Source organism: Phocoena sinus, chromosome 9 (assembly GCF_008692025.1).
Source record: "Phocoena sinus isolate mPhoSin1 chromosome 9, mPhoSin1.pri, whole genome shotgun sequence".
NCBI classification, from domain to species: Eukaryota; Metazoa; Chordata; class Mammalia; order Artiodactyla; family Phocoenidae; genus Phocoena; species Phocoena sinus.
In genome coordinates, this window is record NC_045771.1 from 69,409,795 (window position 1) to 69,432,192 (window position 22,398).

General features: G+C 37.3%; 1 long non-coding RNA gene across 1 annotated transcript; it reads right to left on the reverse strand.

The window, feature by feature from the left end:
- Positions 1-8,409: 8,409 nt before the first annotated feature.
- On the reverse strand, positions 8,410-21,406 carry LOC116759885. The gene is made up of 5 exons (XR_004351560.1): positions 21,274-21,406; positions 20,935-21,043; positions 17,111-17,273; positions 16,266-16,341; positions 8,410-8,480 (listed from the first exon to the last, which is right to left on the reverse strand). It is a non-coding gene; the product is annotated as an uncharacterized LOC116759885 (long non-coding RNA).
- Positions 21,407-22,398: the final 992 nt, after the last annotated feature.

Consider the following 22,398-nt stretch of genomic DNA (forward strand, 5'->3'; position numbering starts at 1 on the left):
TTTTCCACCTTCCTTCACTCAGCCTCAGCAGTTAGAGAATGAATGTCATGTTCAGTTATTCAGACAGATTCCTGACTTTGGCATAATACTAACGGTCAGTATTGGGTATTTATTCACGATGTGCCTCAGCTTAAGACACCAAACCCTTGTTTCAGTTTCTTCCAGCCTGGAGGCCTAGCACAGTGGTTGCATATGTGCAAGTGTGTCTTACCCCAATCATGTGCAACAGCCAGTGCTGCCAGGTCCAGTTCATCGCACAGAGGGCCCTGAAAGTGCCCTGTAGGTGATTGTGGTTGGTGTTACAGTGGTCAACCCCATGTCCGGTTATGACACTGAGAGACTGTGCCGATTCTGCTTCACCTCGCTACCTGCAAATGTTTAAAAACAGGAAGAAGACAAGGAGATAAATGACCTACGCCCCAAAAATAGAATGAAGAGATCCATTTCTCGATTGTATCATTGAATGCCACTCCTTTGTCACTTTTTGTCAAGATCCAAAATCAAGTAACAGATGTGATCTGAGACTCCAGATCACAGATCTAACTAAATTTAAACCCACCAAGGGAGAGTTCATTCTGGTTCTAACTAATCTGCACGTTGGTTTGTACATGCCTATGTTGATTGATTGAATTCCTACCCCACACATATTCTGTTCATTCGCTAAATTGTTGAGATGTTGCTTAACAGTCAGGGACCTAGACTTCTCTCCTCCATTAACTCATGCAGACATGTCTTAAGCACTCACTATGTGCCAGGTACTGAGGATAAAATATTAATAAGTCACAGTCCTGGCATGCAAGGAATCTAGGGTTCAGAGGCATATAATCTCTCGAATGTAAGAGAGGGAAGATTCTATTTTTTTTTTTTAACCCTTCCATTAATTCTCCAGTCCTCTGCTGCCATAAATTATACAAATTTATGAGAGGAAAAAGTGCCATTAGTTAGTTTTAGGTGTTTCCCCAACTTGGTGAGGTAGGAGAGAATTCGTGTATATTACCTATGCACTGATGAGTTATTGACTTCTTAGTAATGTTCATTGAGGAAAAAAAAGATTTTTAAAATTTTGAAACTAAAAATTATCAGGTAGATATCTGGAGCACAACCAATGTATTATGTGCATGGAGTTAAAAAATATAATTTATACATTCTAGCTTTAAAGAATTTAAGTCAGGGAAAACAAGATTATGACAAATAATTAAACAATTGTGTGTGTATGTCTATATATCTATGTAAGATGTGAAAAATTATGTATAGGAGAGCTCTTGGTATAGAATGGTCAAGGCAAACTTAATTAGTTTAGATTCTCATAATCTAAATTATGTTGCTGCACTTCATGATATTTTACAGAGGGTCCCCTCCATCCATAAGATAAAGCACTGGAAGGGCTGTGTGGAATCCATAGGTGAGTGCAACTCTGCTACATGAAGCCTGTAAGCTTATTAAAGATTTGATCAAGACCAGTGAATTCCAAGCCTACCTTTGGTCTGTCTCCCTTTTGGATCCCTATTTCTACATATTTTAGCTTTTTCTTCTTGTGTCTCCTCTCTATTGGTTAATTCTGTGCTGTTATTTGAAGGCAGGTCATGGTTCATAAAATAGAGGTTTTCTCTAAAATTAAAAAAATAAAAAGAACTTTCTGGATTTGAATGTGAGCTTCTTCCTGACCAAGAAGACCTATAAGATATATCCCTTTACACTAAATATATAAACCTGGGGCCAAGGATTAGCGATTTCTCCTCCTCTAATGTAATAAGAAAGTACAATAGTAAACATTTTCTGAACTTGTTCAAATTTTTTTTAAAAAAATAGAGCAGCTCATTTCTTATATTTCTCATAATAGAGGAGAAATGAAGATGTGGCATTCAGTTTAGTCCAAAAATTACGTATTGAGAGTGTGTGTGCGTGTGTGTGTATCCATGCTAATAGCATATATGTATATATGCTATTAAGTGAGATATTGTGAGCACAAAGGAAAATAAGACAGTCCCATACATAAAGTTACTTCTAGTCATCAGAGAAGTAGAAGAGGAGCAAAGAGCTTAATCATGATACAGATAGACTAAAAGAAGAAGGAAACGTATCATAAAAATACGTATAAGGAGGCTTCCCTGGTGGCGCAGTGGTTGAGAGTCCGCCTGCCGATGCAGGGGACACAGGTTCGTGCCCCGGTCCGGGAAGATCCCACATGCCACGGAGCGGCTGGGCCCGTGAGCCATGGCCGCTGGGCCTGAGCGTCCGGAACCTGTGCTCCACAACGGGAGAGGCCGCGGTGGTGAGAGGCCCGCCTAACAACAACAACAAAAAATACGTATGAGGATGAGCACCTGGGCTGTACCAGATAGTCTCTCAAGAGGCAGGTAAACTAACTCTTAAAAGAAAAGCAAAATTTAGGAAATCAAAGAAAAAGGCATGACACAGACTCTTACTTCCAAGGAAACAAACAGTTTTTGAAAAGAACAGAGACAATATGTTGAATCTTAGGGAACAGCAAATAACTCAATACAAAATGCAAGAGTTGGAGAGACAGAAGAGATTGGAAGAGAGGGGGCTTTATACACCAGATTACAGAGTTTGGAATTTATTAGATGAGGAAGATGCATTAAAAAATTTTGTGGAAAAGAATACCATGATGAGCTAATAAGGGCCTATGCTAAGCACCATTTGCTGTGAACAAGAAAAATAAACATATTGAATATATTCAGGAAATAAAATTGATACGATTTCACTTGGGAAATGTAGAGGAAAAGCTGGTGTCAAATGTGATATGCAAGTTTTGCCTTGAGTGACTGAGTGATAGATGTTACTACTTGAAATAAGAAACAGAAAAGGGAATGGGATCAAGAGCAGAGGTGGAAGCCTAAGGCTTAAATAGGAGGTAGGGGATAAAATATCTGAAACTGCAAAGGAGATAAAATGTAAAAATATAAATGAGTGTTTTACTCACCAATTTTCTCTGAAAGCTAGATATATGTTTTCTGACAGATTCTTAAAAGAAAGATTTTCTTTTAATCTTTATTGGAGTATAATTGCTTTACAATGGTTAGTTTCTGCTTTATAACAAAGTGAATCAGTTATACATATACATATGTTCTCATATCTCCTCCCTCTTGCATCTCCCTCCCTCCTACCCTCCCTATCCCACCCCTCTAGGTGGTCAGAAAGCACCAAGCAGATCTCCCTCTGCTATGCGGCTGCTTCCCACTAGCTATCTATTTTACGTTTGATAGATATGTCCATGCCACTTTCTCGCTTTGTCACAGCTTACCCTTCCCCTTCTGCATATCCTCAAGTCCATTCTCTAGTAGGTCTGTGTCTTTATTCCTGTCTTACTCCTAGGTTCTTCATGACATTTTTTTCCTTAAATTCCATATATATGTGTTAGCACACGGTATTTGTCTTTCTCTTTCTGACTTACTTCACTCTGTATGACAGACTCTAGGTCCATCCACCTCGTTACAGATAGCTCAAGATTACACTTAATAAGATTGAATCTGAAAGTCAACCCTTTTAACTGAGAGAAATAATCCATATTCTGAGAATGATAACTAAGAACAGTATTTCCTAAGAGCTCTAACTACAAAATTTTGTAGTTTTGGAAAACATTACATTTCACCATTACCTGAAACTAGATTTCTTTATGTAACATATAAGCTTTGCATTTCATTTAAAGTGAAAATACTGTGCTATAAATCTTATAAATATTGGAAACTATACATTTCATGAGATATTATTCAATTTTTAATTAGAAAATGTATAGGCCAGCCATTTATATGAGAGAGAGAGAGAAGGAGAGAGAGAGAAAGGTAATAATATGAGAGACAGAGAAGTAATACGAGAAAATATCCACACACATAATTTAAGAAAAAAAAAAATGTCATGAAGAACCTAGGGGTGAGACAGGAATAAAGACACAGACCTACTGGAGAACGGACTTGAGGATATGGGGAGGGGGAAAGGTAAGCTGTGACAAAGCGAGAGAGAGGCATGGACATATATATACACTACCAAACGTAAGGTAGATAGCTAGTGGGAAGCAGCTGCATAGCACAGGGAGATCAGCTCGGTGCTTTGTGACCGCCTGGAGGGGTGGGATAGGGAGGGTGGGAGGGAGGGAGACGCAAGAGGGAAGAGATATGGGAACATATGTATATGTATAACTGATTCACTTTGTTATAAAGCAAAAACTAACACACCATTGTAAAGCAATTATACCCCAATAAAGATGATAAAAAAATGAAATAATTTGACATCATTGTTTACCTATCAGTTGGCAAGGTTGAAGAAATGGTAAGAAAACAAGCACTTTTAAATACTGTCAGTGGATAAAAAGAATTTCTTGTATAGCAGTTTGAAAATATAGATTAAAACCTTTAAATTTTGCACACCGTTTTTATCAAGCATGTTATTTATAAATTATGGGTGTATTCAAGAATTAAGCTGCAAATACACACACACACACACACATATATGTAATCCCTGTTTATGTATTACAAATGAAGTGGTAGTTTTTAATCAGTGTTTTTTAAATTTTAAAGAAAACATCATCCAATATTCAAAAATACTTAAAAAATGAAAATTTTCATCTTCCTCAAAAGGACTTTTGAGTGGGTATTTTGCTCATACCACACAGAAGTTCCAAAAATCTTCCCCAGTTTATCTTCCCTAAAATCCTCATGACAGTTTGGCAGCTGCTCCCAATGTCTCTGATTGTCTATTACTCTCCAAAACTTTTTTCTACAACTGAGCACTGGCCATTTATTCTCTCTCACCTCTTTTCTCCATCTTTTCAACTCAACGTTTTTCTTTTCTTGCATGTGTCTTCCTCACATGGATTAACATAGCCTCTGAGACTTACCCATTGCTCTAATTCATCCGTTTCCTGGATCAACACAGCAAAACCCCACGCCTGAAATTGCCAAAACAAAGTGTCCTTCCTGTTTGGAAGGTAGAAGAGAATGCTTTAGAAGAAGAGCGATAGCTGAAAATATGTATATGTGTTAATTTTTGAAAGTATCTGTCATAGAGAATTTATCATATTTATAATTGAGAATATCTGAAATTCTAATTATCCAACAACAGATTGGTTACATTAATTACGCTAAATTGATGCAGTAGAATTTGATGACATAGCTTTCAAAAGGTTTGTGTGTGTGTGTATGTACATATGAAGTACACTTAATGACAATATTCATATACTAAATTTTAAATCCCTAGTTTAAATAAACGTGTGTAGAGTTAATTTCTCCACTTTTTATTACTGGCTTTGTTGATATATCAAAATATATCAGTAGGATAAGAAATTATGTTTTTCTTTTGTCCTATGTTTTCTAAATGTTTTATAATTAAGTTATTTGTAAAGGTGAAAATCTTTACTGCTCTAATATAAATAACGTGTTAAACTCAGAGAAATGAAAATGTGTCTAATTTCATCCAAACTGAATTTTTTTAAAGTCTCCAATTGACATTCACTTACAATCATGTATGCTAGTAGTTCTAAAAACAGATGTGAGTTATTTTTAGCACTAACTTAAAAAATATAGAACAGTTTCCAACTATATTAATTTGCTAGGGCTGCCATAACAAAATGCCACATACAGGTGACTTAAATAGCATAAATATATTCTCACAGTTCTGCAGGCTGCAAGTCCAAGATCAAGGGGGTGGCAGAGTTGATTTCTCCTGAGGCCTCTCTGCTTGGCTTACAGGTGGCTGCCTTCTTGCTGTGTTCTCACGTGGCCTTTCCTCTGTGCACGTGTATCCCGATAATCTCCTCCTCTTCTCATAAGGACACTAGTCCTACTGCCAGAAAGTGGATATCAAAATAATAGAAAGATACAGTTTATACAGTAGCACTACTGTATATTTTATTATATTTTAATTCTTTGAAAGTGTGTTATCTACAAAATAACTGTTAACTAAGAAGTATAATTAATTGAAGATGCCTTTTTTCAGTAATGCTAAAAAACAGAAAGAGGCTGAATGTATTTCCTCCATTCTTAATCTAGCTGTGCCATTACAAGTGTCACATACACAACTGTGCTAACAGATACAGTCATCTACAATGCATAGCTAGAAAGGAAATACTATACTCCAGGGAATGCCTTAAAAAAATTAGGAGAGCTACTCATTAGTTGTTCTTTGTTTTCTACTTTGGATTACATCAAACTGACCCAAACTCCTATTTATTACTAGTCCATTAAAACAAAAGCAAAGTTTAGACAGGGAACATTAATCAATTCATATTTCAATAAGCACAAAGACTACATAGGCCAATAAATCATGCAACCAGCTGTGTCTTTTTTTTTTTACAAGCATTGGTAAATAATCAGTTCGACTGAAATTAATTGCATCTTTTCTTCCCCCAGTCCCTCATACACATAGCAGTGTGAAAGTATCTGGAGACAAAGAATAAACTGAGATTCAGTCATAAATAAGATAACTAATTTGTCATACAGACCAAGTAGTACATGGTGAGATCATTGAGTTCTTATGTATATAGCCAAAGCAAAACGGAGTGCTAAGAAATTAGATCACAAATTTTTCCAAGGGACATAGGTAGTTTTTCAATGTGTAAAAATTCATCCATATATGAGGACTTTTTTCCTTTTGTGGTATCACCGTCATAATGATTTTATTTACCCAATTACTTTTCTTAAACTTTCATCAGATAATTTACTCAAATGATTTCTGATTGTAACACTTTGTTAGAATTGTGGTTTTCTAGGATTAGCTATGTGAAATAAGTCATCTCATGACCTGAGGCTTCTACTTCATCTACTACCTACACCAACTTGGCAAAAATCCATGCCCAGAAACTTCCTAAAAAATGAAGTATCTTTCCTCTTTAGAAAGTAGCACATGAGAGTTGATTCAGGATGCTTTTATGTTAAGTATTCAAAACTATACCTTACAGTGTTAACTACAGTCACCATGTTTTACATTAGATCCTCAGACTTTATTTACCTTATAGCCGAAAGTTGATACCCTTTTACCAACCTCTTCCCATTTCCCCTACACTTCAGCCCTTGGCTACCCCTTTTCAACTCTCTCTGTATGTGTTTTTTTTTCTTTTTTAAACATCCCCATATATGTGATATCTTGCAGTATTTGTCTTTCTCTATGTGGCTATTTCACTTAGCATAATACCAAAAGGTCCATCCATTTTGTCACAAATAGCATGATTTCCTTCTTCCTCATGGCTGAATAATATTTCATTATATATTTATATATATATATATATATATATACCACATCTTCTTTATACATTCATCCATTGACTGACATTTAGATTGTTTCCATATCTTGGCTACTGTGAATAATGCTGCAATAAGCATGGGGATGCAGATATCTCTTTGATATCCTGTTTTTATATCCTGTTTTATTTTCTTTGGATATATGAAGTATGAGGATCTAATGTAAAATATGGTGACTACAGTTGATAACAGTACATTGTTTAATTGAAATTTGCTCAAGGAGTGGAACTTTAATGTTTTCACCAAAAGAAAAACAAACAAACAAAAGGTAAATACGTGAGGTGATGGATGTGTTAAGTAAATGGAGGGAATCCTTTCACAGTGTATATGTATATCGTATCGTCACTATGTACACTTGAAATACATTTTACAATTTTATGTCACCTGTACCTAAATAAAGCTGAAATAAAAAAATAAAAAACTACCTTGCAGCTGATTTTTCTTCTTCTTCTGGGGACATAATGAGGACTAATTCTGTCACATCTCACACCGCTGTTTACTTTGGTTAGCCCTAAATCTGAGTCTTCCAAGTCATCTATTAACTCTAGGACTGCTGAGAAGCAACACAGCCTGGTAGTTAGGAACGCAGATCTAAAATCAGGCTCCATGCACTCTAGAGTTCGCGAGCCACAGCTGCTGAAGCCCGAGCGCCTAGAGCCCGTGCTCCGCAACAAGAGAAGCCACTACAGTGAGAAGCCCGCGCACCGCAACGAAGGGTAGCCCCCGCTCGCCGCAACCTAGAGAAAAACCGCGCAGACAGCAACGAAGACCCAGCGCAGCCAAAACTAAATAAAATTAATTTATTAAAAAAATTATACTAAGTGAAAGAAGCCAGACACAAAGGTTGCATATTGTATGATCCTGTTTATATTAATTGTCCAGAATACGCAAATCCATAGAGTTCGAAAATAGATTAATGGTTGCCGAGGGATATGGGGAGTTACTGCTTCATGAGTATGGGGTTTCTTTTTGGTATGATGGAAATATTCTGGTACTAGATAGCGTTGATAGTTGCACGACTTTGTGAATATACTAAAAACCACTGAATTGTAAACTTTATGTATACATTTTATGGTATGTGAATTATATCTCAATTTTAACAGTAAAAAAAACAAATCAAATCAAATCAAATCAGGCTGCAACTTACTGTGACTTTGGGCAAATCATTTAAATTTCCAGTGCGTTCGGTTCCTCATCTGCCAAAGGGGGAGATACCACCTACCTCACCTGTTAGAAGGGTTAAATGATAATATTGGTTAAGCATTTAAACAATGGTTAGCACATAGCAGCCTCAAACAAAGAAATATAGTATATCCCTTAATCTGACCAAATGCTGCCCTCCCTTCCAAATCTTTTTCCTAGGCCCAGAATAGGTAGGGCCAGCTTCATGGGCATGTTACCTGTGCAGTCACGCAGGACCCCACACTTAGAAGGGCCCACATTTGACATAATGTTTTGTTGCCATCTTGAAATACATAACGATTCTTTTTTTTTTTGTAAATTTATTCATTTATTTATTTTTGGCTGCGTTGGCTCTTCGTTGCTATGTGCGGGCTTTCTCTAGTTGCGGCGAGCGGGGGCGGCTCTTCGTTGTGGTACACGGACTTCTCATTGCGGTGACTTCTCTTGTTGTGGAGCACGGTCTCTAGGCACGCGGGCTCAGTAGTTGTGGCTCGTGGGCTCTAGGGCACAGTTGTGGTGCATGGGCTTAGTTGCTCCATGGCATGTGGGATCTTCCTGGACCGGGGCTCGAACCCACGTCCCCTGCATTGGCAGGCGGATTCTTAACCACTGCACCACCAGGGAAGTCCCGAAATTCATAATGATTCTTGAACATCATGTCCGGCATGTCCATTTTGCACTGGGCCCTGAAAATTATGTAGCCAATCCTAACAATATACTATCCTGAGATTTCCTTATCAATTCAGTCTCTTCTCTGAGCATTATCTTTAATTAATTCTTAAATTATCTTTAATTCTTTAATTCTTTTCTTACCTTAAGTCCTGATGATACCATTTTCCTTGTCTGATGCAGAGGTTTTTGGTTTTTTTTTTTTTTTTCTATTATACCCCATATACCACAGGACCAGAAGGTAAGGGGTTGGCTATGTATCACTCCCTCCCATTTGAAGCTTGCACCATCAGACTAAACCACGCACTACATCTCCTCCTTATTCTCATATTTTGACCCAGTTTGTCCCTCTTGACTCATTCTCTTCTCCATCTCAACTCATGCCATCATTCTTGGTAACTTCAGACTGCATACGGATGAACCATTTACCCTGCCTGTCAGATCCTTCCCTTCCTCACCTTCAATTACCTGTTCCTCCACCCGCTCCCAACCAGTGATGCTGGTTGCATCAGCAGTAACTCACCATCCCTGAAAACTTAAAATCAGTCACTCCCTTCCCTGGCTGCCAACTGCTGTTCTTTCGGATTGCATTCCCAAGTACTCATTTTGCCAGAATTCCTCAACTTCAGTGAAACATCTAACCCATTGCCTTCACGTTTCACTCTCTTCCAACTTAATTATGTTTCCTCTTCCCCCTTTAACCTGGCTTTTAGTCCATGTTTCCTAACTGAAATAATTCCCTTTTAATTATTTTACCTTGAGTGCCTCCTTTTTTCTCTAGCACGTTCCCCTGAAAAATCCCAAATATTGGCTGAAACCTTAAAAAAATTTTTTTTCACGCCAGCATCTGAGAAGCTAAATGTAATTGTAGATAAACAACTAGGAAGAATACAACCACTTGAAATTTATGCTAAAATTTTCATACAGCTATTTAACACTGCCAGGCAATCCTACTGCACTCACATAGTAGTTTCATTTCCCCAAATAAAATCATAAACAGCATTTTTATACTCTCTTCAGTCTTTTCAAACTACTGCCCATTTCTCTGCTCCCCTTCATTGCAAGGCTGCTAGGATGATTTTTTTTAGTACTTATTAATCCTATTTCCTGCCATTCATTATTCAACTTATGACATTGTAGGTTTTTTCCCATCACTCCCAAGAATCTATTCTTTTGTTACAGTCACTTATGACCGTCATCTTGCCAAATCTGCTGTTCTGTCCTCTTCTTACTTGACCTTCACCAGCGTTCTATGGTTGACAGTCTCTCTTCCTTTGGTTTCCAGATATCTGACACTTTTGTGTCTTGCCTTTACCTACCTCCTCACTGGTGAGCTCTTCTAAGATTCTTTCCTCTTAATATTTTCCTGACTCAATCCTGGTGTGTGATTTCCTTGGTTGCTCTTATCCAATTCCATGGTGTAAATACCATCTACATAAGGTGAAAAACTACCCCAGTTTGCCAAGGAGTAAGAGGATTCCCAGGTCTTAGAACTTTCAGTACTAAAACAGGGAGAGTCCTGGGTAAACTAGGATGATTGTTCACATTTTACCTATATGCTAATAACTCCCAAAATTATGCCTCTCGTCCACACCTCTCTGATGAGCTTTATTTCCATTTTGGTGTGTAATATACATTTCAAACTCAAATTTGTCCAAGCCAGAAATCTTGATTTGTGCCTTCAATTTTTTCTTCTCCCATTAGCTGCATCTCCATAGATATCATCATAGTGTACCAGTTATTATGTAAAAAAAAAAGAAAAAAGGGAGAGAAAAGGAAAGGGAAGGAAAGGAAAGAAGAGAAAAGGGAAGGGAAGGAAACTAGAAATCATCCATGGCTCCTCATGACTCTTCCTTTTCTATCCTCCAGTCCAGTTACCACCACCTGGTCCATGCCACCACCATCTCCTACTTGCACCACCACAATAGTCTCCTAACTACTCCCTGTTTAACTCTTGATCCTTTCCAAACCATTCTGCATGATGAAAGGTGGGACAATTCTAGTTTTAAACTAGAAAATTCTTTTGTATGATATAAATAAAGAGTCATTTCTTTTTAAAACATTTCAGTGGCTTAACCTCTTTGAGAATAGCAACCAAACATCTCTCCAGGTCTTATAACAGTGCTTCTCCATCAACCTGCGGAGAGGATAAGTTTGTTTTAGTTTATGCTTTTGTTTTTTCTCTATTGCACCATGGACTGACATACGGTCCTACTGCCTATGACTGGAAGCAATCTGCAACATGAGCTGCACCATCCAAACTCACCTGAACTGAGGTGAGTCTGGTGTTCAAGGGCTGGAATCTCAGCAATGTCAAGCTGCTATAAAGGGTTTAAAATTTAAGTACTTTTCCTGTTTGCTGACTAGAAGCGGTTCAACTCAAACTTTTATTAGCAGTGGTCTATAAGTCTCTGCCTCCCTGACCTTAATCCACACCACCTATCCATGTGCCCCTGACACAGCTAGTGCCCTGGCTTCCTTTCTGCCCTTCAAATGAACTGTCAGGCCTGTGGATTCAGCTTAGAATATTCTTTGTCCAGCTCTCCACCATAAAGCTCATTGTTATTCTTCAGGTCTCAGCTCAGACACTTTCCTCAGAGAGGCTATCCCAAAGGCTCCCTCTCTCAGGTGATGGTCTCTAATTACTCTCTGAATCATAATAGAGTTTATTCCCTTTACAATACATTCTAGAATGTTAACATATTTTTAATTTTTGTGTTTTAAATTTTGAAATTAATTAGGACTAGTATAATAAGTAAAACCATCCTTTGCTTGCCAATTCTACACTTTCTGAGGAAACCAGAATTAAGAAATGGATATGTATCATCTTTTCAGTACAAATACATATAAACACACACCTTTCTTTTTTTTTTAATGGACTCATTCTCTACATATTACTCTGTGAAATAATTTTTCACCTAAGAATATATTTTAGACATTTCTAAAGTCTATAGACCAAGACTACACTATTTTATGGTTTCTCTTGAAGCAGGTATACATAACTCAGGTAGGTAGTTTTACATAAATGAGATTTTTGGTTATGTTTTTAATTTACAAGGTTTGTTTTCTTGGTTTGCCTACTTCTTCTCTGTTCCCTTTCGTCACCTTCATCAATTCACCCTCCCCCATTATGATTCTTGTAAAAACTCTGCCACTTTTTATAGTGTGTGTTGTGTGTTGTTCTAGTTGTTTCTCTGCATCTTGCTTTTCTCACTCAACAACTGTCATAATCACTCCAAGACAAATGACACAGGTCTTACTCACTGTTTGTAATTGCTTTTTAATAGCCCATAGTGTAAATGTATCATAATTTTTTCTCAATTGAAGGCCATTCACTCTTTCAGACTTCTGCCTCTACGAAAAAGTACAATAAACATCCTCGTATGTATATTTTTACACAGTGGTGCTTTTACTTCTGAAGAATGGGGTTGCTTCTAAGGCTATGGTTATTTAAAATTTTAGAAGCACTGCTAAATAGTTTTCCAAAATGATGAGAATAATGTATAATTCCAGTAGCAAAGAATATGTAATTCCCTTCATACCCACCAGCAGTAGGTTTATTGAAATTTTACAATTTTGTCAGTCGTCGATGGTAAAGTGATACTTCCTTGTTATTTTAAGGACAGGAAATTTGAGTTTACTCTTTTGTGAATTCCCTATCCATATCCTTGAAGTATTTTTCTATTGAGTGGTTTGTCTTTCTCTTTACAACTTGTAAGGATTCTTTCTGTATTATAGACGTTAAATGCTCATCATCATCTGGGTTGCAACCTTTTATGTTCTTCCCCCACTTCTATCGTTTATCTGCTGACTTTATTTATGTTAGTGTAGTGGACATTTGTCACGTTTGTGGCTGTTCCAGGATCTACTGAACACTTTTTCTATATGTGGATGATTTTCCACTTATGAGTTCTGTCTCCTAGAAACTTGCTTTCCCAGGTTCCCTTTCAGCTAGGGTACTAGAACATGCCCTAGCCCCTTCCTATTAGATTCACCTGCACATAACTCTAAGGTGGAAATGATCAAGGCAAGACAGTGAATGTGGTATTGACGTCCTACAGAGACAGCAGTGCTATCTTCTCAAAAGCAGTCCCTCACTATAGTTTGGTCATTTTCCCTTCCAAATTGCTTTTCTGAACATACAGTTAAAATGTATGTTGTTTTCAACCAAGAACCTTAACTGATACTGATATCAATGTGTATACAAAAGTTATAATTTTTATGTCAACTACATCTCTTTATTTTTTCTGGGTTTCTGGTAACATTACGAAGTTTCCCCTTAACCCCTATATTGTATACGTAGCCTTGGTGATTTTTTTTTTTCTTGGTGATTTTCTTCTGTTTTATTTTTAAATCAATAGGGAACAATTAAATGCACATGTATACATGTATATTTGTATTTTTATGTTTATGTAAATATTTATAAACAATATATACATGTAAATATTATACGGAGAGAGAGAGAAATCAGTGCTGTCCAACAAAACATTTTGCAAAGCTGGAAAGCTTCTATAATCTACACTGCCCAATAAAGTAAACACTAGCCACACTTTAAAACATGACTAAAGCAGCTGAGAAACATAATTTTTAAATTTAAGTTCCATTAAAATGTAAATAACACTTGTGGCTAGTGGCTACAGCACTAAACAGCACATATAGTGAGAGTGGACCCAACTTAGTTTCCCTCTGGATAAATAGCTAATTGTCATCCCCACTTAATAAATAAGTCACTCTCTTCCCACAGAATGGAAATACTAACGTTCCCATATATGAAATTTTCATATACATTTATTTTCTAGATTCTCTATTTTTTATGGATCCATATGGCTAATACCACATTGATTTGACTGTAGTGACTTTATAGTCTGATGAATAACGTGTGAAGCATATTTCGCAGCTTCTGATTCTCCTATAATCAAACTTTTCTTGGTTGCTTCAGACATATATTCTTCCAAGTGAAATTTTATATCATTGTATCCAATTCTGAAATCAGTCTTGATGAAGTTCTATTTATTAGTGCCTCAAATTTATAGGAGAATTTTGAAGAATTGACATTTTTACTGTATTAATTCCTCCCATCCAAAATCACACTGTTTTTCCATAGTTCAAAGATTGTTTTATGTCCTTTAATATTCTATGAGTAAGATTCACAGATTTTTTTTAACATAGGTCCTGTGTTTTCTTTTTAAAAGTCATCTGTGAGAATATTATGCTGTTTACTATAAAAAGCTATCTTTCCATTTTCATTGCCATTTGCTTACAGACAATATAGACAAAAGCTCTTGGTCTTAACATATTTATCTTGTTTTTATCTTAAATTCTCTTATCCATTATTTTTCATTGATTCTGATTTTAATTAGAATCTTAGGGTTTCTAGACATATAATACTGTCATTAGGGAAAAAAATTCTATTTTCTAATGTTTTTACTAAATTTTTTTTTAACTTACCATTCCAAAGCAATGGCAGCAATAGAAATTTACATCTAATTTTTCATATTAATTGCAATGAGAATTTTCTAACTTAATGATAATTAGTTTAATTTGACGTTGATTATTGTCATATTTTATTCTTATTAATTCATAAATTAAAAAATATATATCTTTATTGGAGTATAATTGCTTTACATTGTTGTGTTAGTTGCTGCTGTATAACAAAGTGAATCAGCTATGCGTATACATATGTCCCCATATCCCCTCCCTCTTGCGTCTCTCTCCCACCCTCCCTATCCCACCCCTCTAGGTGGTCACAAAGCACCGAGCTGACCTCCCTGTGCTCTGCGGCTGCTTCCCACTAGCTATCTGTTTGACATTTGGTAGTGTACATATGTAAGTGCCACTCTCTCACTTCATCCCAGCTTACTCTTCCCCCTCCCCATGTCCTCAAGTCCATTCTCTACGTCTACGTCTTTATTCCTGTCCTGCCCCTAGGTTCTTTAGAACTCTTTTTTTTTTTAGATTCCATATATATGTGTTAGCATATGGTATTTGTTTTTCTCTTTCTGACTTACTTTACTCTGTATGACAGTCTCTAGGTCCATTCACCTCACTACAAATTACTCAATTTCGTTTCTTTTTATGGCTGAGTAATATTCCATTGTATCTATGTGCCACATCTTCTTTATCCATTCATCTGTCGATGGACACTTAGGTTGCTTCCATGTCCTGGCTATTGTAAATAGTGCTGCAGTGAACACTGTGGTACGTCACTCTTTTTGAATTATGGTTTTCTCTGAGTATATGCCCAGTAGTGGGATTGCTGGGTCATATGGTAATTCTGTTTTTAGTTTTTTAAGGAACCTCCATACTGTTCTCCATAGTATCAATTTACATTCCCACCAACAGTGCAAAAGGGTTGCCTTTTCTCCACGCCCTCTCCAGCATTTGTTGTTTGTAGATTTTCTGATGATGCCCATTCTAACCGCTGTGAAGTGAAACCTCATTGTAGTCTTAATTCATATAATTTTTTCAGAATGTATTGATATTACCATATGATTTTTTTTAATAGATTGATGTACGTCATTATACTGATAGGTTTCTGGATATTAAACTATCTCTTTTTTTTTACAAAGATCTTTGTGTATTTACATAGGAGTTTGAGTTGCATTTTTGTTTTTTATGATAACTTCATAAGGTTTTATATTAAGAATTTTTTCCAGGGGAGTAGTAGCTTAAATAACATAGGAATTATCTATTTTTTATAAAGACTTGATACAATCCAGCTGGGAAAATCTGTGGCCTTAGTGGCTTTCATTAATGGCAGATTTTTAACCTTCTCAATCACTTTTTGATTATTGACCTTTTTTTTTCCCTTCTCTTGGGATAATTTTAGATATTTAAATTATGTTAGAAAAGCATCTATGTCACCTGTGTCTTAAGTTTTTCAGATTTGTTGTCATAGAATTGTCTGCAGACATACTTTATTATTTTATTACTATTTTAATCACACCTCTAGTTATGTCTCATATCTCATTCCCATTCTTGCAAATTTTGCCCCTTTCTAGTCCCTTAATCAGGCTTCTTTTTCTTGCTCTTCAAATCTCACTTGACTTTCAGTATAGTTCAATAGTTGAAGAAACTGTGATCTCTGAAGTCTGAATAGCTATAATTGTATGCTATTATAAAACATTTGTCACTATGAATAATAAGAAATTCTATTGTTACCTTGAGTCTTCAAATGTAGCTCAATCAGAAGGTCTACTCCTATTCAGTGATCAAAACTCAGTCCCCCGTTGAGGGCCTATCAGGGGAAGAGAGGAGAGATGGGGCACAAACTGTATTTAGTAAACAGGTGAGGGCAACTGTTTGTTGGCAGCAATCAGGAGAAGAAGGAAGCAAAGAGAACAAGAAAATTCTTGTTTGACTGACATTGTTCTGAGCTGGCGTGGTAATTCCTGAGGCCTGCAGACATAAAGCTGACTCTGAGAGTATTCTTAGGTTCTTCAGAAACCTCCATCTCTAGGGAAGAGGTTGGTTGATTACTCCTTTTGTATTCATTGAGAATCCTTCAGGGTCTGGGCCTCTTCAGTATCTCTCCCTTGAGATCACATCCTCTCCTTCAGAGAGGAGCCTGCAGAAACTGAGATGATCTCATGCAGGTTCTTTCTCACGCACGGCCCGTATATGGTGTGGGTCGGATGGCTCAGGTGTCTTTACTTTGAGAACTTCTAAGCACAAGAGTTAGTCCCTGCTTCCCCCTCCTTGGCTTATCTACCAGCCGCTGGCTAGTCACTCATTTGTGACCTTTATACTTAACAGCCGAAGTCAGACACTAGGCTCCGGTGTCTCCCCCAGTCTGCCATGGACTGAACTAGATTTTCAGTGTTCTCTTAAAGCCCTCTCTTTAGATCTGAAGTGAAGAACAAAATAAGCCCCACCTTCTGCCTTTACAGTGTGAATTCACAGAACAGCTGTTTCTAAATAATTCCTTTACTAAATTATAACAACGGTTCAGACTCAGAAAAATGAACGAACTTAAGCAATTTTAAGCAGAAAAACGATTAACTCACTTAACTGGTGCCTACCAATCTGGGCAAGGCAGCAGAGGAGGCTCCAAGTGGGCCTGGAGGACTGACTCCCAACCACTGCAGAGAGGACCCATCAGGCCTTGGCCACTCCTGCCACAATCAGGAAACTCCACCCGACACTATGTACCAGTTTCTACTGCAGATCCTGAGGATGCAATGGTGAGCAAAGCAGACAGTAAATTCCTGCAACCGTGAACTCTTACTTTTGGGGGGAAAGTGGGGATGGGAGACAGGGAGCAAGTGAGGTAAATATGTAAAATATACATTATGTTAGATGCTAATGATTGCTATGGAGACAGATAAAAGAGGCATTTTGCAATTGCAAGTAGGTTTTTACAGTTGAAACATTGTTACTTTTCTTACAAGATTGACACATACAAACATATCTGAACGTTTTTTGAATAAACCTTGATATTTTCTGCACGTATTACCTCTTGGGATAACGCCCCAAGCCTCTCAGCCAGTCTCTCTGCCAGTAAATGGGGAGTGAGAATTCGAACTCAGGACTGGCTGTCTCCAAAGCACATGCTCTTTCCACTACCCACTATTTTTTTTTTTTGTGGTGTGTGGGCCTCTCACTGTTGTGGCCTCTCCCATTGCAGACCACAGGCTCCGGACACACAGGCTCAGTGGCCATGGCTCACGGGCCCAGCTGCTCCACAGCATGTGGGATCTTCCCGGACCGGGGCACGAACCCATGTCCCCTGCATCGGCAGGCGGACTCTCAACCACTGCGCCACCAGGGAAGCCCTACCCACTATTTTTTATAATAAAATATAAATGAGTTTTAGATTTGCCACATCTCAGTTCTTTTATTAATGTGCATATAATTAAGAATTGATATCATTTAGAGAAATCACTGAATCTAAGTAGATTAAAGCAAATGCCTTTGGGTCTTTCTAGTCATAAGGCCATTCCTGGAAAGTTCTGGACACCTGTCTTAATGCCTAGTTATTGCTCAATCTGAAAACATGGTGCCTTGAGTTGGACCTTGTTAGATGGTAACCAAGATGGCTGCAGAGTTGGTGAGGTGTGTTTGATGTTATCTGTACATTCTCCCAGAATTGCTCTAGTCCTTCCAGTTTATATATTGAAACGCTCAGGAGTAATCACCATTCTTAACAGACTGGATCTTGTCCAGGCCCAGATTCTTGGGCTTCTCTGAATCTCATATAATGGCCCCGGAATCAAACCCTATTAACTGCTAAGGACCACCCAGGAGTAGCCCTTAAACTGGTTGTAGACATATCGAATTTCCCAGAGCTCCTTCAAGCTAAAGTGGGTCACCCAGACCACACAGAGGCAGGACAGGAGATCTAGTGGAGTTTTGGGTTGGACTCTACTTCCAAAGAATGTGTGATGTCTTCTCCAGCACTGAGAAAACAAGCCAGAGAGGCTAGAGCCTATTCACTCATGGAAACAGCTTGGATGCAGTGTATCATCCTACCACTTGGCTTCAGTAATGTGCATGAGTGTCCACTGTCCTCATCTGAGGATCACAGCTTATGAATCCTAAATTGTGAATTTTCCCAAGAATGTTGTAAAAGCCATCTGTCCAATCTAGCCTAACCAATAGATTAAAGAAAGCTTTCACTTTGTTTTCTCTCAATTGTCTCTGTCTGATTCTTGGTATATTCAGATCATTTTCATCAGTATTTTTCTAGAAAATTATTAACTAGGTAATTATATGTGCATTACAATTTTTAGATGACATATGTTATATATGTGGAAGAGTCACATCGTTTGTCACTCAGTTTATTTCTGCCCATGAGTTTTGGGAACAACACAATCAGAAATATCTACAACATGAAGATTATATCAATCAGAGTAAATTCTGTGAACTGACAGTAGTAAATTGGGATTTGCTTTACTTTTTTTAAAGCCTGATTGTGCTGGTACAGTACTTGAACTTACACCTAGTTGTATGTCTTTGTTTTATATGAGCCAAAGTGGAAAGTGATAAATGAGCATATTGAACCATTCTCTAGCTGAGAATTTTTGACCTTCTGAGTATCTATTACCACTGCCATGTTCTAAGCCTTTCTACTAAATCCCTTGAGCAGTCCAAAATTGATATTGTTATTTAGAAGAAATTTTTCTTGTGTAAAGAGATATTAGTATGGTTACACTACAAGTCACCATATAATCTGATCTAAGCATAGCAATGCCTCTGAAAAACCCAGGATGCTGCTTTTCCTTTAACCGTCCATCAACCCGATGACTGAGAATGTAAGACAATTTTATTTATGATATTCCACTTTCTGCCGAAACCAAGAACAAGAGGTCTCATCAGTTTATAAAATATTTAAAATTTCATCTAAGATAGATAAATAGATGCGCAAGTGATAGTTCTATAGAGAAAAGAGAAAATTCTGCTAATTTGTCTATTTCTTGAATAAGAGGGTGGGGGGCTAACCCAAGAGTCATTTGTCAACCACCATGTGGAATCACTTATGCCAGACTGGGCCATCAATTAAATTGGAAAGCACTGCACTGCACTTTCTAGATTGTAGAAAAAATGCTTATACAAATGAAAAAGAGGGAGCAGCAAGACTGTACCTAGTTGATCCAATCCCCCAAGTTCCTCCAGTTCTATTACCATAGACTGTCTTTCATCACCTCCTGGATTTTCACTACAACTGCACTGCAATGCCAGCATCCAGTTACATATCCACACCACTGGTTAGCAGACACCCTAAGAAATCTCTCCAGTTTAGTCATTTATGTGTCAGTGAGCAGGGAGCCCCACTTCCCTCATTGCCACAAAACTTACTTCTGCAGGACTGGAGTGATGGCCAAACATTTACAAGCCATTTTCTTTGGCTGACAATTTAGTTTTTAAACCCTTAATGGAGCATCTGCAACTACTGTTGTATTGACATAATTTCAAATGCAGTTGTGTTTCCAGTAATCTATGACAGTTTTAAAAGTTTGAAGAGACCAGGAGCTGGAGACAACAGTAGAGCAGATGCGTTTCATTGGGATTTGTTAATATCTTACTAAGCTATGTTATAGAGACATTTCAGGAGGCAGGCATCAGCTCAAGCAACAACTCATCTTTAAACACACATACTTCCATATCAAGTGATAAAATGAGAACACACAAGCCACCAAACACCCAGCCCAGTATGCAACTATCATAGATATATATAAGGTGAATGAGTAAAACACAGTCTCATAAGTTACATGAGTTCAAGGAGCTTCTGTTCTGGGGCCGGGGCGGGGGCGGAGGTCGGAAGGGGAGGGAGTGGCAAAATCAGATTGAAACAAAAATAACAAATAAGTAAATTACAATTCTTCCCAGAAGGTGACAAATGCAATGAAAAGATGAACAAGTGGAACACAGTAAGGGAGCTCCAAAGTACAGGGATTGGCGAGGGGTGTCAGGTCACAGAATCTTAGTCAGTATACTGTCGGACAAAGTGATATTTGAACACTTAAAGGATGTGAGGGGATTAGGAATTATTTTTAAATAATAAATTATCAATTAAATATGAAAGTATAAAAAATTAATATGATAAATTGCACAACAATCTGATAAACAGAGCTGAAAACTAAGTAAGTTGTCAGAGAGCAAGAATGATGGTAAAAACAAACTTTCCTCAATTCTCACTGTGCTCCTCCCAACTGCTTCTTTTCCATAACTCCCTTCTTCCTCATTTCCTGCTTTGCTCTTCTTTTCTTTCCCTGGCAAACTCACATGCTTTTTCTCCCTTTATAGGTGTACTTTTTAAATTACATGAATAACTAGAAGTGCTTCCAAGAATACATTATTATTTTCCCAGGAAACCAACATACCCACTTACCTTATTCTTGCTAGAAACACCTTTTTTTCTTTACTCAGGTTGTGACCATCGGAATTATAGTAAGCGCTGTCTCATTTAATGATTTTAATTTTGTTCCTAAAACCTTGCCCTAAAGTGAAAGGTCGTAAATTGAAAGCAAAATTCATTAATTTTAAAGGGAAATTACGAGGTATATTATTCCAATCCAAAATACTCAAAAAAATTCTATAGACTGGAATATATATAGATCAAGTGAACAATGAAAACAAGTTTATATAAATAAATAGTATGAATAAATACAAACAAGAGTTTGAAAATAAAAGTCTGAACATAAATTGTAATGAAGTTTATTTTACTCACCGAGGAAGGAAGAGACTGAATAAGGGATGGCAGTCACAGTTGGTGCTTATCTTCAGACAGGAATTTGAAAATTGGATCTGCTGGATATATTAGTTTCCTAGGGCTGCCATAACAAATGATCACACGTTGGGTGGCTTGGAACAACAGACATTTGTTCTCTCATAGTTCTGAAAGCCAAAGGTCCAAAATCAAGTCCAAACGCCTTGGCAAGCCTTCCGGAGTCTCCGAGGGAGAATCTGTTCCATGCCTCTCTCTTAGCTTTTGGAGATTGCAGACAATCCTTGGCATTCCTTGGCTTGTAGATGCATCATTTTAATCTCTGCCTCTGTCTTCACATGGTGTTCTCCCTCTGTGTCCCTGTGTCCAAATTTCCGTGTTCTCATGAAGACATAAGTTGTTTGATGAGCACTCACCCTCCATTATGATCTTATCATGACTTGAGTACATCTACAAAACCCTATTTCCAAATAAGCTCCTATTCACAGGTACCAGAGTTCAAGATTTGACCTTATCTTTTTGGGAGACACAGTTCAACCCACTGGAAAAGAATTTCTTTAAGACTGTGACGAAATAAAGGCTAAACCTGAGAGCAGTGGAACACGTGGACACACGTGGAAACATGTACAAAAGAGACTATAGATTCAGAAGATGCAACATCTGTCTTCTCACCTGGCATCCTAACGCAGAGCAGAAATGTTTTGTTTCATCCAGACATGATGCTCGATTTGAATTTGTTGCAAGTGATATTCTTATTAGAAATTATTGTGTTAAGTAATTGGCAATTGTGACTTTTCCTGGAAATATATTGTTTATGGTTTTCAGTACATTTTGGGATGAAACAGTTATTTCAAAAAAGTGTTATTTTGAGAAAAGTGAGCTGTTATGGTGAAACTGGTCAATTGAACAGTCATAATGTGAAGTAAATCTATATCTTTAGATTCAAGAGCAACTCAACTGTAATCTAGATTCATCATTTATTTTCATGATAATATACTAAAAGCAGTATTTCCAATGTATGCTCCTGAGTAGGTCCTTAAAATTCTTAAATATCCCTATAGTGTATAATTTCTGCATAAAAATGGAGGGAGAGAAAAAAGATTGTTGCCATGTGGATGTTGCAGGTTC